At 41.6% G+C, this 14,309-nt stretch overlaps 1 long non-coding RNA gene across 1 annotated transcript; it reads right to left on the reverse strand.

Annotated features, from left to right (window-relative positions):
* Positions 1-102: 102 nt before the first annotated feature.
* On the reverse strand, positions 103-11,840 carry LOC132157643 (uncharacterized). The gene is made up of 3 exons (XR_009437566.1): positions 11,694-11,840; positions 409-505; positions 103-304 (listed from the first exon to the last, which is right to left on the reverse strand). It is a non-coding gene; the product is annotated as an uncharacterized LOC132157643 (long non-coding RNA).
* Positions 11,841-14,309: the final 2,469 nt, after the last annotated feature.

Below are 14,309 nucleotides of genomic sequence, written 5' to 3' on the forward strand. Positions count from 1 at the left end.
GACTCCTCTGCTCACTAGGACTGCATTTATTTGATCAAATAGTAAAAACTACTGCATTCTCAGTCTCTGCGAATATCTTCCTGAAACAAGTCACTAAAATGAATGTTATTAAATTAAGCTAAGTCATATCGAAAACAAATATTCTCTGATAAAATAATCTGTATGAAACCAATGCAAGGTACAGTCTTTCCCCGTCTGAGCTCATCTATAATATGATCATGTTCATTACACCGTGCGCTATAAGATATTTATCCATGCAAAACCAAGCTTGAGATGCGCGGACATGTAAATGTCCACAACAGCTCTGCAAACAAAGAAAGATTTATTAAGTTAATCTTGGGTACTTTTCATTTTTAAAAAAAAAAAAAAAAAAAAAAACCTGCTGTGAGGAATAAGCCTTGTATTTACCTCAAAAGAAGAAGAATGCGATGCGAGTCACAGCTTAATCCAGCGGACGATCTCATTCTGAGTCATTTTTTTAAACTTATGTTAATAGTGTTAAAACCTGGGCTTAATTTGTGCCGGTGTTACGGTTTAACTGGTTACCGTGTTATCTGGTGACCAACTTCCTGGTTTAGGTCTCCGCTGCAGATGTGCTGGAACGACGACAGCAGATTCGGCGGTTCTGAAAGCACAAACTGACATGATATTAAGTGTCTAATAAACGCAGACATGCTCATTGCATGATTCTAATATTCTTGTAAAGATTACAAGTTATTAGTATGATCGCCCGTTTCGCGGCTGAAGTAAGTAGGATAAACAAAAAAAAAATACAAATAAAGTACGCCTGTGTTGGCGCGGGTTTTGAACACGCGCTAAAAGACGGCGCGCCGCGAGACAACAGTCACTAACCACCGAGCTATCGATCTACTCGGAATCGACTCCAGCGCTGAGTCCCAATTCGCATACTATCCGTCCTAAATAGTATGCGAAACTAGAATTAGTACGTCCCAAATCGTAGTATGTTGAAAAGAGTATTACAAAGATACCCGGATGGTCTACTATTTCCCGTTAGAATTCGAAGTGCAGATCAATGCACACTCTAAGTGCTAATATTGCCCACAACCCATTGCGTGCGGGAGGGAGGAGCTTTGCGATGGCTTTGCGGTGATGTAAACATGGCAGCCGGATGCAGCAGCGGAGATGCACCCTCAGCTTTTATATTTGAACTTTAAAATAAGTAGCTTTCGTTACACACATTGCATATGAACGTCAGAACCAGCTGCCTCACAAACGACCTGCGTTTGGTTCAACGACGACGACGCCCTGCTTCTTCACTCCTCAACTTGGTAGAAGAACACATTGTAAAATGTATTGTGAAAAAAAACGATGAGAAAAAAAGATGGGAATAGTAAATAAAATTTTATTGGACATACAAGAATGAGAATTCATTCATAAAAGAATGAATGAAACGTTAACAGTTGTGGTGCGCGTAAATAGGCAACCACGTTGTCGTTCACGTTGCATGATGTCATCGAAGTATGTCCCAGAACGTGCATACTCTTTAGCTACACACTCAAAAGTATGTACTTTTTCCTCTCAAAAAAAGTACATACTTTTAGGTCGTAGTTTAAGTAGGCGAATTGGGAGCCCAGATCTAGAGTCTAGATTCAACACAGGACTCTGTGACAGCTGCACGTCACATCGTGCAGCTGCTGAATCAAGGAAATGTGACCGTGTTTACTTGTGACCTCTGTTTACCTATTATGAAAATAAACCATAGCAGAACACTGACTACATTTTATGGTTTATGATGTTAAAGAACATTTCATGACGTCTCAGACAACTGTACATTTGTGGCTATTGTGGTTTATTTATAAACGCTATCGTTAACTCATATTTACCATAGTAAAAACATGATACATTTTCTTTAGAGACTGTTGTTTTATTTGATTATACAAGTATTTTAAATATTAGCTTTATTTAATTAAAAATTTGTATATAAATGTAATACTTTGTACCTTGAGACTTGCGTTCAAAAGCCAATTACTCAAAAAATATAAACGGTATTTTCAGCTTGTGAATATATTCGCAAACAGAAAATTCTGTTCATATTTCATAATAATATTTAGTTGTATAGTTAATATTTCAAATACTTGTATAATCAAACAAAATACCAGCTAGTGAACGCAGATACCAAGTTAACACGTTTATAAAGTAATGAATATACGCAGCATTTCCGCTAGCATAATCTTATACGTTTACACTTCATTCAAATCAAGTCACGCTTCCAAAGTAATGCTACAAGAAAATAACGGCAAGTTACATTCATGTAATAAAACAACAGTCTCTAAAGAAAATGTACCATGTTTTTACTATGGTAAATATGAGTTAACGATAGCGTTTATAATTAACCCACAATAGCCACAAATGTACAGTTGTCTGAGACGTCATGAAATGTTCTTTAACATCATAAACCATAAAATGTAGTCAGTGTTCTGCTATGGTTTATTTTCATAATAGGTAAACACAGGTCACAAGTTAACACGGTCACATTTCCTTGATTCAGCAGCTGCACGATGTGACACCGAGAGTCCTGTGTTGAATCTAGACTCTAGATCTGGAGATGATTCGGAGTAGATCGATAGCTCGGTGGTTCGCGACTGTTGTCTTGCGGCGCGCCGTCTTTTAGCGCGTGTTCGAAACCCGAATACTTTATTTGTATTTTTTTTTGTTTATCCTACTTACTTCAGCCGCGAAACGGGCGATCATACTAATAACTTGTAATCTTTACAAGAATATTAGAATCATGCAATGAGCATGTCTGGGTTTATTAGACACTTTGACTTAACATGACGTCAGTTTGTGCTTTCAGAATCGCCAAATCTGCTGTCGTCGTTCCAGCACATCTGCAGCGGAGACCTAAACCAGGAAGTTGGTCAACAGATAACACGGTAACCAGTTAAACCGTAACACCGGAACAAGCCGGATCCGGCACCTCATCTTGGCGAATCCCCCTCCTCCAGGGGCTGCGTTTCCGTATGGCAGACACGGCCTGATTTGGGGTGCGTTTCCCAAAAGCATCGTTAGCCAACTATCGTCGCAAGTTCCGTCGTTACCAACGTAGTTCAACGATTCGGTGTTTCCTGAAACCATAGTTCAAACGAACATTCGCAAACTGCGTCGCAAACTTGTGTCGTTGGAACGACAGCTCTCCACCTGTGGTTAGAGGCATAGTTCGTCGTTAGTTTGCTGTGTCGACGTCATTGATTGCGCTGCACCTGGGCTGTGTTCTATTCAGAGTTATCGACCCTATGCCCTATTCCTTTAGAAGATTTCACCAGGGCCGGCTTTAGGTTATTTGGTGCCCAAGGCGAGAGACTTTTTTTTTTTAAATTCTGCAATTTTGCACCCCGTCCAGCAGATGGCGCCCCAGGCGGCCGCCTGTGTCGCCTGTCGGCAAAGCCGGCCCTGGATTTCACTATCCACTTTGAGTGATTTAAAAGACTTAAAGTTGTGGTTTAAGTTTATTACATAATTCGCCTTTTTTTATTATTATTACAAATTCAGTTTGAAACTATATAGCAGCGTGGCCCTCGTGATTATTCTCCCTTCGAAGTGCTCTCTAAAAGCATTAATCTTGCCGATTAGAACGCAGTCATTGTTTCGTTTGTGCGAAACGAAAGGGAGTTATCTTTGTAAAAACATTCCAAAATACACGTCTCATATAACAATATTGGTAAAACAGTGTGTTAGAGGTTTTCACTTATATAAAATGTTAACACTCAAATTACAGTATTTTTATAGTAAATTAATTCTTAATTTTAAATGAATGTACCTAAATACAGTAAAAAAATGTATAAATAAGTGAGTGATTTTGTTGTTTTTACAGAATTAGAATATAGAATACTCTCTACAAATGTGTTTGTGTGTGAATACATGTGTATATATATATATATATATATATATATATATATATATATATAGAGTGAGAGAGAGAGAGAGAGAGAGAGAGAGAGAGAGAGAGAGAGAGAAAGAGAGACAGTATACACTGTTTGCAAAAGTTTTTTTTATGTTTTTAGGTGTTCATTTAATGCATATCGGCAAAGAAACCAAATATTTAACAGAAATTATGTCAGATTAAACAAATGGTTTAAACTGCAGAGGTGGCTGCTGCACAGGTGACAGGACGTATGGGCGAAGAGGACATGTCTCCAGCAGCCAGCTATCACCAAAGCCATGCACCCTCTTCAGCCACCTGCAAACTGCAGAAGTGGCCCACACAAAAGAGTCATGTGTGCTTCCATCACTCACCCATTAGGCCATCACCCACCACCTCCATAAATTTCCAACAGCATAATAATGCAGTGTAGCTAACAACTGAATTTAAAGCATTGTTTCTTCTTATTGCCCTCTGAAGATGTGAAGCCTGATGTTGAAGGGCCAGACTGGAGAGGGCCTGATGTTGGAGGCCTGGACTTTGAAGGCAAAGGCCTGGTTGATGACCATTGCAACAGGCCCCAGGATGGCCAAAACTGTCTCTTCCTCTGTAGGGACAGGAGGAACTGAACTGATACCCCATCAGTCTTGTCTGCTTCCCTCTTACGTGCCACAGCCCTCTGTTTTGTCACTTGCAAAGTCCCTCCACTTATTTCTGACTTCGTCTGGGCTTTGTCCATATCCATAGCTAGCATCGTTTATTTATTGAGTGATTTCTGCCCAGATTTTATTTTTGTCAGTATTTGTAATGCTATTTTTCAGCTTTGAAAATAGCTGGACTTTACTATTTTCCACCTCCTCGAAAAGAACTGCAATTTCAAGCTATGAAAATTGGGGTTTTCGTGTCATTTTCATTCACACGTCAGAATGGCAATAAGATATAAATAAGAAAAGATTGAGCAAAATAAGCAATCCACAACAGTACATTACAGTTTTTCAAAACCCATCTTTTTTCAATTGTGGTTATGTAGCCTATCAATATTACATAAGAAATAGTATTTATCTGAAATTGTGAAATTATTGACATTGGGATCAGAAAAGAGCACATTTTTAACTCTGTGTGTGTATATAATGTATTGCAGAACAAATTATTGATTCGTTATTACCCGACTCCTACGTAACGTCATTTCAAAAGTGTAAGTCGAGTCGAATAAAAGAGAAAATAAAACCAAATTACTGTAGGTGGCGGTATGTGCTCATGTCTCCAGTCGGCCATTAGATCAAACAAGAAGAAGATCGACGGCTCAACCAGCGTAGTTTGAACCATGGATCTGCGACACAGGTACTATGGTTTCGGGAAACAGTCGTGAGTAGGTCGTTCGTTTTCATAACGATGCATCGTACTATGGTGGTTAATCAGTGAGTTACATCGTTGTACGGGAAACGCACCCCTGTGCCGTGAAAAATTATCCAAAATGAATATTTCTATTATAATTCGTTATTATTATTTTAAATCACAGGGTTTTAGAAAAATTTAACCAATTATAAGTATTTAAAGGAGCTTGTAAAACTTTGTAATGCCATTGGATCCTCAAGCTCTCACACGCCTTCACTCAGATTGACGCGCGCGCACAGCCTGGAGGAGATGGATCTCCGCTTATCCGCAACGCAAGGGTAAACACATAACTGTTTGAATAGTACATTATTTTCTTTACTCAAACACTATGTCTGTTAAGGCTATTGTTTGTGTGTGCTTGAAGACTGGAGAAGTAGGTTTTTTGCCATCTAGCCAAAATACTTTTGTACGTTTTAAATATCATGTGCATAAGTGCTTAATTGTTTATATCATGAGATTTTGGCTAAGTGTATTAAACAACAAGAAAAAACTAAGTGCCCATAGCAACAATAAACGTTATATCCTAACCTGTAAAAGGTGATTGCATTTAATGCGCTGCACTTGCCTCAGATGCAGACAAAACACAGATCTCCTCATTCGCCGGCCAAAGACCTTGTTAACTCCATTTGAGCTTAGCCTAATGTTAATTGCACGTGTCTGAGACAACACAAGCAGTGTTGTTTGTATTTGGATGCTTAAACAAAACTATGAAAAATAACTCGTATATTATACTCGCGAGCTTTGGATGTGAATGTGAGGGCACATAATACAGCCTTTGGAGAGTGTGAGTACCAAATGGCTTAAAATACTTAAAAGGTGTTCAAATTATACATTTTTGTGACAAAGCAACAATTAAAATCTATGAAATTACACTAAAATTAAAATGTGCAAGCATGTTTTCAGTTTTTTTTTCATTCTGCAAAAAGGTGAAAAAGGTAGGCTACACAATGCAACAGCTGCATATAATTTCTGTTTTATAGGCTAATAGAATATAGATAGTGTACAGAATAAAACTAAACATATGCACACAACTTTTTAGCTCACAAAACTGGAGGTTTCGATTTTTTCTTGACTGATACACACATTCACACACCTAAATTTCAGAAGCGATGCACGTCAGGCTTTCGCAGCGGCAAACGCTTTGATTGCGTCCTCGAGTTTAACTTGTTCTTCGGAGATCATTTTTATCAGTTTAAGCTTTGAGAAACTGCGTTCTCCAGAGCTCACAGTGACAGGGGAGAGTTAGAAGCACTCTCAATGCTACAAAAACATTTGGAAAAATTGATTCCATCCCTTTTTCACAGACGAATTTAGATATAGCAACCAGGCGTCTGCCCAAAGCGGTCAGCTCTTCAAACAATTCATGCCCATCAACATCCCGCGAGTCTCCATGAGTCAGGGCCTTTTCCAGTCCTAGCAATCCTGAAGAACTATTCTATTCTCCTTTTCTTTGAGAGATGCAATGTCATAAAAATCCAAATACGCGCCCATTGTCTCTAAGCAGCGAAAAGCGCTGTATGACCAGATCAGTTTATTTGTTTTGACATTTTTGAATGTACATTAAAGTATTTTGCATGCATAAAGGCACGCGCCGGCCCTGCACAGAGATTTGAAAAATGCAATTCCACAACTTTTCAAAACGTTTTTAGTCCTGGAAATTGTTGTTTTAAAATCGCATGGCATTTCCATGTTATTCATGACAGAGTAAATGCAACTGGTGTGTAAGATACTGGAGACAATAAAGACAGCGAGTGTAACTGCACGATAGCTAATTTTACTGAACAGAATGCAAGGGCAGCTAATGCTGCTATCTGTATACAAAAAGCACTGGCGCATACAACGTAACAGCGCACTCTAGTGGCAGCACAATATATTACATCTCCACTTCTTCAGCTTAGTCGGGGAGACACCACAGATAGATAGCAGACTAAATAACTGAAAGTTTCTAAGCCAATTTAAAAGGCAGAATAATGACATTAACAAGGGTACCACACTTGACATACTTCTTTAACTATTCAGGAGCAACTTGTTAATTATCAACAATTGAATGCTATCAACAAACAGTTAGGCCTACTGGATTATTTCACTCAAGGCTAATGGGCTACAAATTCAGTCTTTCAGGGGGCTTAACCACTCTGCCATGCTTAGTGATGTAGGGCAGACAGGGCTGAGGTTTATCCACATTCAGGGGTTCCTTAGCAGGTGATGCTGAAGTCCCCACTAGGGGAGGAATCAGTTCCTCTTGTTCTGGAAGAGCATCAGGCAACTCCTCCCAAGGCTCATTTTGCACGAGGTGACGGGACTGATTTGCTCTTGCAGTGCTTTTGCGAAGGTGCTGACAGTTCCGGCGGAACTCCACACCACCAGAGTTGACGATGTAAGACCTGGGTGTGCTGCTGTGACGCTGGATGACAACAGCTGGAGACCATTTGGCATGGCCAGGGTAGGGCTGCATTCTGACTTCTTCGCCTGGCACCAGTGCAGGGCGAGTGTGCATCGTCCTGCCTTTGTCATAGTAGTACTTCTGGGAAGCTTTGGACCTATTGAGCAGGTGTCTGATTTTCAAAGAGTTGTAGGCCTTTGGGATAAGCAGTTGTTGAGCTGCAGGGAGTTTGTTTCTGGGTCTTCTGCCCATGAGCAGCTGCGCTGGGGACAACTCTACTGTCTCTAGGGGGGTTGTTCTGTAGTCCAACAATGCCAAATGTCTGTCTGGTGCTTTGTTCCAAAGCCTTTTCACCGTTTGTACTGCACGCTCGGCCTCTCCATTTGAGTGAGGTGTGTGTGGTGATGATGTGAGATGTGATATGCCATAGCTCTCACAAAAATCTCTGAATTCCTCTGACGCATACTGGGGCCCATTGTCTGTTCGTAGGACAGTAGGAATCCCATGACGACTGAACTGTGATTTCAATATTTCAATGGCAGTACGACTTCTCTGATCTTTAAGCTCGTCCACTTAAATGTATTTAGAAAAATAATCCACGAGAAGAATGAAATGTTTGCCATCAAATTCAAAGATGTCTGAGGCCACTAGCTCAAATGGCAGTTCTGGGGTTTCAGTTGGCTTTAGAGGCAGTCTTGGTAGTCTGTTTTGGAACTCTGCACATTTGCTGCAATTCTTCACCACCTCCTCTATCTCTGCGCTCATGCCCGGCCAGTAGAGCACTTCCCGCGCTCTCTGTTTGCTTTTCACAATCCCTAAATGAGACTGGTGTATGAGTTTTAGCATGTGCTGTCTCATGGCGGGTGGTATTACTATACGCAGCCCTTTGTACACCACTCCATCACATATGGTCAGTTGGCTTTTTGAGTCCCAATATGGCTGAACAGTAGTTGGGGCTTCTCTCCTTTGCTCTGGCCAACCTTGCTGGATGATGTGTTGTAAAGTGCTCAGCTCTTTTTTTGTGCATTCCTGTAGCTCAGCATACTTCTCTTCACTTACAGCCACATAGTTCAGCATGGATACACACTCCAAATGTTCCAATTCTGGAGTATTGTGTGACAGTTGCGCCCTGGAAAGTGTGTCGGGCAGCTCCATGTCTTTCCCTTTCCTGTACCTGACAGTCAAATCATACCATTGGATGCGCAGGCGCATCCTCTGTATGCGCATGGGGGTGGCAAGCATGGATTTCTTAAAGATGTCCTCCAGTGGTTTGTGGTCATTATACACAGTGACCGACTTTCCAAAGATGTAGTGATGAAATTTTGTGCATGCATGGACGATAGAAAGCATTTCCTTTTCTATTTGTGCATAGCGGGTCTCGGCGTCGGTCAGAGACCTGGAAGAGAACGCAACAGGGTGATTGTCCTGCAAAAGCACAGCACCTAATCCACTGCTGCTTGCATCACAGAAAATTTCAACTGGCTCTGATGGGTCAAAGTAATTCAGTACAGGGGGGTGTGAACACAGTTCTTTGAGCCTTGCAAAAGCTCGTTTCTGAGCAGGTTGCCACGCAAACTCCACATTACTTTTCAGGAGCTGACGCAGAGGTGCATCTTCTTCGCTGAGATTTGGTATGAATTTTGATAAATAAGTCACAAACCCCAAAAATCAGCGAACCCCTTCCTTGTCAACAGGTTCTGGCATGCCCCTGACTGCTTGGACCTTGGCTGGGTCAGGCTTCAGACCTTCTGCAGTGAGTAAATGGCCAATATATGGGACTTGGCTCTGGCGAATGCGACACTTATTGAAATTAAGCTTCAGGTTGTAGCTTGTTGCTCTCTCGATGACTTTGCATAGGATTTCATCGTGCATCTTCACAGTGGGGGCCGCAATCAAGATGTCATCCATAATGGCGACTGCTCCCATAATGCCCTCTAGCATGCCATCCATGATCCTCTGATAGATCTCAGGAGCACATTTAATTCCAAACGGTAGCCTCAACCACCTAAACCTACCAATGGGTGTGTTGAAGGTTGTTAGGAATGATGATTCCTCATCTAACTCGATCTGGAGGAAACCCGACTTGGCATCGAGTACTGAGAATATACGTGCTCCAGGCATAGATGACACAACTTCTTCAACGGTGCGCATGGGGTAATGTTCTCTTTTAATTACCTTATTTAAATCGCTGGGGTCTATGCAAGTTCTTAACTTGTCTCCCCGAGAGACTGCCACCATTGAACTGACCCACTCAGTGGGCTGCTCGACCTTTTTTATATAGCCATTTTCCTCCATTTCATGCAGTTTTTTGACGATCTGTCCCTTGAGTGCAGCTGGCTGTCTGCGCACAGGGTGGACAACACCTTTAGCATTGGGATCTATTTTGATTGTGTACTTCCCTGGTAGAGTCCCTGTGGTCCGTATTAGCTCAGGAAAGTCACGAAGGCCTTGAGGAACAATGTCTTGTTCGAGAATGCCCTCCATAGGCGAGTCAGCCTCAGCTTCAGCAACATTTCGTACAGAGTTCAGCCTTGCGATCAAACCCAAAGCTTCAGCCGTGGCCCCGCTGAGCACACTTTCCTGTGCAATATCCACGATTTCAAACTCTGCATCAGTGACACACTGTTTATAGTGCACTGATAAATCTACAGCAGCGACTGGTTTGAGCTTATGATTAGAGTAGGAGCGCAACAGCTTGTTAGAACGCTTTAATTCACCTGTGTGCACAAGTTGCTGGTAGCTGTCAAGAGTCAAAGTGTTACACTTGGCACCAGTATCTATCTTGAACTGGACTCTCTGTGAAAGTATCGTCAAATGCACTGACCATTTGTCCACAGTTAATGCAGCTGCTGGATGGACAACGTCTGTTAGGCTAATGTTCAGTATTTCATCATCAGACTCCTCCAGCGCTTCAACATTCAGTGTGTGAACAGCACGTTTACGGCACACTGCCATCCAGTGGTTGGGCTTGTGGCAGTAAGAGCACGTTGAGCCCTTGGCTGGGCATTTGCCCTCGTTCCATTTGTGATTGGGATGTTTACTGCAGCTAGCACAGAAAGCTGATGGTTTTGACTGAGTGAACTTGCGATCTGGATAGCGTGTTTTTCTGCTTTTCAAGGCTTAGGTTGAACACGTTCTGCAACAGTGGACACCTGAGAGCATGTGACATCATCTCTGACTATTTTCAATTGTTTCTGAGACATCTCATATTGTTGAGGGATTTCAATAGCCTTGGCTAGTGTCAATTCCTCTCCTTTGTCTAATAGTCTCTCTTGTACTCGTTTTTCACGCACACCCGCGATAATTGCATCAATCAACATGTCGTCAGGGTCTGCATATGCGCAATCCATTAACAGTAGCCGTAAATCTTTAACGAAATGGTAGAAACTCTCACTTGCGTCTTGTTTCCTCTGCTTAAAACGATGGCGAGCTATCCTCTTATTCTTCCTTCGTCTGATATATTTCTCAAATTTGTCTAACACCTTTTTGGGATCTTCTTTCTCACCTTCAGCCCAGTTGAGTGTTTTGTAAATTTCTCTGCCTTGACCTCCTATCCACGTACCCAGCCAGCCGGCTTGCTGCTTTGCAGTTAGTTCGGATAGTGGTCCATCAAAAACAAACGTGACATGGCTCCGAAAACGGTCGAATTCCTGGTATAAATCTGCAGCCTCCCAGTCAATCTTTGGGTGCTCAAATTGTGGGGAAGCCATGTTACACTTCTGACACCATGTAAGATACTGGAGACAATAAAGACAGCGAGTGTAACTGCACGATAGCTGATTTTACTGAACAGAACGCAAGGGCAGCTAATGCTGCTATCTGTATACAAAAAACCCTGGCGCATACAACGTAACAGCGCACTCTAGTGGCAACACAATATATTACAGGTGCACGCTCTTAAAATCACTTAAACTGGTCCAGCAATGTGTTTGCGCGAGTGTACCATTACCTCTTCCTCCTGTAATCACATGCCAGATCCGTAACCCCGCTTTGTTCCGGGACCTCGCAATTTACAAATTAAGCACTGGTTAAAACTGTGACATAAACTTACACATTCACTTGTTGAACTTTTCCCAAACTATAATGCCAGACTAAAAAATTTAAAATATGTACATTTTGAAATTTGATAGACAACCTTTCATTGCATCTATATGTTGTAGGACTCGTCTGCATTTTAGCTCACATTCTAGGCTACTGTGATTTATTAAAGGGGTCACTGGATGCAAAATTCACTTTACAAGTTGTTTGAACATACAGTATATGTGTTGGAAGTGTGTGTACACATCCACCCTATAATGATAAAAATCCACCCAGTGTTTTATTTAATCTCTATTATAAAATGCTCTTTCTCAAATCAGGCTGTTCTGAGATTCCTGTCAGATTGACGTAGTTCTGCACAGGCCCCTCCCACGATAGTTGATTGACAGGGCCATCTTACCTTAGACCCGCCCTGAGTGAGCTGTCATCAGTCCGTCATTGTGTCTACTCCAGTGCAGGGGAAGACAAGAATGACTCTGATTAAGTGATTGAGGCGTTTTGTTGTTGGATGTAATAATGAATATAGCAGTCATCATTTACTACCGGCATCTGAGTCGCTGAAGACACAAAGGATTAATGCTACATTCATTTTGAAGGGAATGCACCGATCCCTAAACTACTTAAATGTGTCTATATTCACACAAATCATTAATGATCCAGCTTCATCTTCAGTAGAATTGAGTGTAACTTTTTTTTTTGTTTGTTTGTTTTATTAATCCTTGCAAATTGCCTTTCCTAATAATTTGCTAGTTAGCAAGTTTCACAGCTGAAGTTTACAGTCTGCTCTTTACCCCACGGAAGAAAGGGGCGGAGTCAGCAGAGCTCATTAGCATTTAAATTAAAATTTTGTTGTTTTACTCTACCATTGAGGAAATTTAACAAAAGTATGTTATAGACTTTTCATGAAGACCCTAAAAAATCATATCAACTTGTGGAGAATGAGCATCCGATAACCCATTTAAATGGCATATTGATGCACAAACATGATTTTTACTTCATATTTCTTAACACTGCATTTGTAACTTAAGAAACATAATTTTATTTACATTCGTAACTGTAATCAAAAGAGATAAATTTAAAATGTAATGCATTACTGCATTACCAGGAAAAGTGTGTAACACGTTATACCCAACTCTGGTTTCTGATTCTTATATTATATATGTTTTTTTTCAGGATTCTTTGATGAATAGAAAGTTCAAAAGCAGAACTTCTCATTTTAATTTAGTTGTATTTTGTTTACTAAAAAATAAAACTGAAGTAAACATTTCTAAAAATAAATATAATTAATGATGATAAGAAAACATTTAAAATGACAAATACAACTAAATTAAAATCTCAATTTGTTTTTAGAAGATGAACAGAGGTCTTAAGGGTTTGAAACAACATGAGGGTTAGTAATTGATGAAAGAATGTAAATTTTTGGGTGAACTATCGCTTTAACAAAAAAAAGTGTAAAAACAGAAATGTACTCGGTTATTAAACGTAACCTCGGTTCTCTCTAGAAGAGCGAACGAGTACTGCGTCTTAGCTAAGACGCTACGGGAAAAGTCTCTTTTCACGAAATACTGAAGCAAAAAATTATCCTTAATTTTGTATTTTTGCAGCAGTACACAGCCATAGGCGAGACGGCTCGTTCACTCATTGGCTTGTTCTGCGGCAACTGCACAGCCTATCGAGCGCAGGCTGATGCAACATCAGACCAATAAGGCCGCTTCGCGCCCTTCTTGCCACTTCCCGCCGAAACGGGTGTGGCCCAACCTATAAAGGAGCTCGAAAAGGCTGACTCACCTGATTTATTTCATCGCCGAAGCGAACCAGAGTGAATCGTATGCACGGCAGAGAACGCAGTACTCGTTCGCTCTTCTAGAGAGAACCGAAGTTACGTTTAGTAACCGAGTACGTTCTCTTACGAGAGCTCTCTCGTACTGCGTCTTAGCTAAGATGCTACGGGAACCCAATGTAAAACGCCGTGCGCGCAGGGATCACACACCAATAAACCTGAAGCAACGCCCAGGATTTACAGTGCACAGTCACCTGAGAGACTCACAGAGAGTCCAGGACAGGAAGGGGGGAAGCCCTCCGTCCCATATCTAGCAACATCAGTAGATGCGGCAATATGACATCACACAGCCGAGGCAAGGCCTGACCAATGTGGCAATGCGGGTCTTACGCAATACTGCCCATATAACAGTCGGCAGCACATAACGCTCATGAACTCAGAGTTCCCCTCAGGGCCCTGACCGACAGCAGCCTTGCTTGCAAGACGGGAACCTCCAGGTTATAGAACCTGATAAATGTAGACGGCGAGGCCCAACCTGCCGCCATACATATATCCTGCAAGGAGATCCCAGTAGACCATGCCCATGACGAGGCGACGCCCCTTGTGGAGTGTGCTCTGACGCTCAGCGGGCACTGAAGGCCCCTGGAAGCGTAAGCTAACGCTATAGCGTCAACTATCCATCTGGATAGAGTCTGTCTCGAAACAGCCATTCCCTTGGAACGTCCACCGGATGAGACAAACAGCTGCTCAGTCTGTCGAAAGGCAGCAGAGCGAGACACATAAGCTCTTAAAAACCCTGACAGGGCAAAGAAGACTCGAGTCTCTATCCTCTC

The sequence above is a fragment of the Carassius carassius genome, chromosome 15 (genome assembly GCF_963082965.1).
Source record: "Carassius carassius chromosome 15, fCarCar2.1, whole genome shotgun sequence".
NCBI lineage: Eukaryota > Metazoa > Chordata > Actinopteri > Cypriniformes > Cyprinidae > Carassius > Carassius carassius.